This window comes from Glycine max, chromosome 11 (assembly GCF_000004515.6).
Source record: "Glycine max cultivar Williams 82 chromosome 11, Glycine_max_v4.0, whole genome shotgun sequence".
In the NCBI taxonomy this organism is placed as follows: Eukaryota; Viridiplantae; Streptophyta; class Magnoliopsida; order Fabales; family Fabaceae; genus Glycine; species Glycine max.
Window position 1 is genome coordinate 7,477,814 of NC_038247.2, and position 2,759 is coordinate 7,480,572.

Consider the following 2,759-nt stretch of genomic DNA (forward strand, 5'->3'; position numbering starts at 1 on the left):
ATAAAAATATATAACTTAAAAAAGATAAATTTGATTGACATCAACCATATTTCTTATCCATTATTCTCTTCGAGATCATGACATTATAATGACAATTAGACCTGCTTCCAACTACATGTCATTTTTAGGCAATTTTAGTCATAGTATTTTTTTTTTCTTTTTGGTCTTTTGTCCCTTTGTTAAGTACAACATTAACGGATGATAACATCGATGTTGACAACTCATCTAGTCATTGTGTTTTTAATGTATGTTTATAACAATGGATGATGTTTGATTAGTTAATGAGAGATTAAAACAAAAAAATTATAAGATTATTCTGTGTCAAACTCATTCATAATATGAGAAGTTAATAGATCATTGTTATGTCATTATCTGACAATAAAAACTAAAATTATAAATTTTATAGGAACTAAAATATAATAAAAAAATTGTACACAAATTATTGAAGAACTTAAAAAATAGGATATTTTATGTGGATAAAAGTGATACTTAAGTATATATATATATATTTTAAAGTTTGATCACTTATTAATTAGTGCTTAATGAGAATATGTAAAATTTTAGGTGATTTTGAAATTATGAATATATTTTCACAATCGAGTTAATTGTATATTAAAATAAAATCTTGTCACGTGACATAATAAATTCTTATCACGTGACATATTAAATATATCAAGGATTGATTGTGGAGCAAGCTAAACTCATGGAAGGGACTATCAATCTCAGTTGCTAGAAGGGAAGTTCTTATCAAAGCTATTGCGCATGCAGTGCCAAATTTTACCAGTGTGTATCTCTTCCGTCACTCACTGGGTGGCGAATTGCAGAAGATGATGAATTTTTTTTGGTGGGGGGCAAAAAGTCGTGGCCACAAAGGCATACAATGGTTGTCTTGTGATAATCTCTCAATAAGTAAAGATGAAGGGGGAGTGGGATTTAGAAACATGTAATGCTCAGGTTGCTAGGATTTTAAGAGCCAAATACTTTCTTGGGAAGAATATTTGGATGCAAACTTAGGTCACAATCCACTTATTCATGGAGGAGTATATGCAGTTCCTGAGTTTTGCTGAAAGTGGGAAATACTACCGGTTGGTGATTTTGTTGTAGAGATGAATCTGGGGCTTTTATGCTAGCCAGGACAGACTCAGAGTATCCATGAAGGAATAACACTGAAGGAAAAGCTCTCTAATGGATGACAGATCTCAGCCTTTCTCATGTTGTTTTGGAGTCCAATTGCAAAATATTTGTTGATAAAATTAACTATTTTGTTAGAGATGTTACTAAGATTGGATATATCATTGCTGATTGTAAAGCCATATTTGTGCAGAACCCAAATTTTAAAGTGGAATTTATAAAGAGATAAGTTAATTCTGTTGCATACTTGCTTGCAAGGAAGGCATCAGATGTCAAAGTTTATCATTACACCCCTCATGTGTTTACCCAAATATTATCAACGAAATACCTTAATTTTTGTAAGAAACAAAAAAAAAACTACACTACCTTTTTTTTTATTATAGAAAAATAAAAATAAAAATATAAAATATCATATTTTATTGATTAAAAATATATTCAAGGCAAAAAATATTTTTTTTTTGAAATATTTTGTTATTATAATTTTTATTTAAATATTTTATATATTTTAATTTTATGAATTTATACAAGTTTACATTATATATTTTTATTAATTATTGAATAAAATTTTGAGATAATAAACTTAATTTAAACAAAGCTACAAAATTAAACTAAAATATGATTTTTTTAAAGAATCAACTGGTTGATAAGTAATATAACTTGTAATCGAGTAATCTAAGATTTGAATTTATTTAATTTTTGAATATAGAATAAATTATGTTAAGAAAAAAATATTTATTTTTAAGTGTACTCACAATTTTAATAAAAATTAATCACTAAGGATTATTTTTGGAAGCACTAATATGATGATAAGAAAAAAATATAAATTTTTGAAAAATTATATTTAAACAACAAATCTTATAATAAAAAAAGGAAAAAAAATAAAATGTAACAAATGATACATAGAAAGATAGACACATAAAATAATATTATATAAATTATTGTAATATATAATTTTTTTAGAGGAACGAAAATATGAATTAAAAATAAGAAAGTTAGAAAATGATGCATAAATACATTGTAAGCCAGCAGCTCGGGCAACACAAGACAATCGCAATCGGTCAGAGCAAGGAAATCGCGAAAAGGAAAAAAATCAAATGAAAAAAAAATAAATTAAACTAAACCCTTCCATTGCTGTGTGTTTCGCAGTGTTTGGGTTTAACTTTCTCTTCTTCGTTCTCGTTCTCTCCTCTAACAATGGCTGATACCAGTTCCGTCGACGCGTCTCTGTGGTGGGACTCATTCACTGTCCTCTTCTCTGAGCTTGAGAATTCCTCTCTGACCTCAGATCTCCCCCCGAATTTGGTACACTTTCAACAATCTCCGTTTGCCTTCGTATGTGTCTGAATTTGTGCACTTACATGAATCCTTTTGATGTTTATTTAGGCGAAGAAGTTGAAAGACAACCATGCATGGTTCGTGGACACACTAACGCGCTTCAAGCCGCCCAATCAGAGTTCCAAGGAAGCTTTGAGTTCAAAAACGCTGAAAATTGGATCTCACCAGCTCACTATTCAACCTCACCTGAAAGATAAAGCGTTGCAGATTAGCTCCTGTCTGGTCAGTAGTTCCTTGTTTGTGCTCGCTTTATGATCATTACATAGCGGGGACCCCCAGTGGACAACCGTGCG

At 29.9% G+C, this 2,759-nt stretch overlaps 1 long non-coding RNA gene across 1 annotated transcript in view; it reads left to right on the forward strand.

Moving 5' to 3' along the window:
* Nucleotides 1–2,059: 2,059 nt before the first annotated feature.
* The window catches only part of LOC100806289 (uncharacterized), a 13,411-nt gene continuing 12,711 nt past the window's right edge, over nucleotides 2,060–2,759 (forward strand). The window contains exons 1-2 of the long non-coding RNA XR_005887108.1: nucleotides 2,060–2,433; nucleotides 2,515–2,688. This is a non-coding gene — a long non-coding RNA (uncharacterized lncRNA). The remainder of the gene's footprint in view (nucleotides 2,434–2,514; nucleotides 2,689–2,759) is intronic.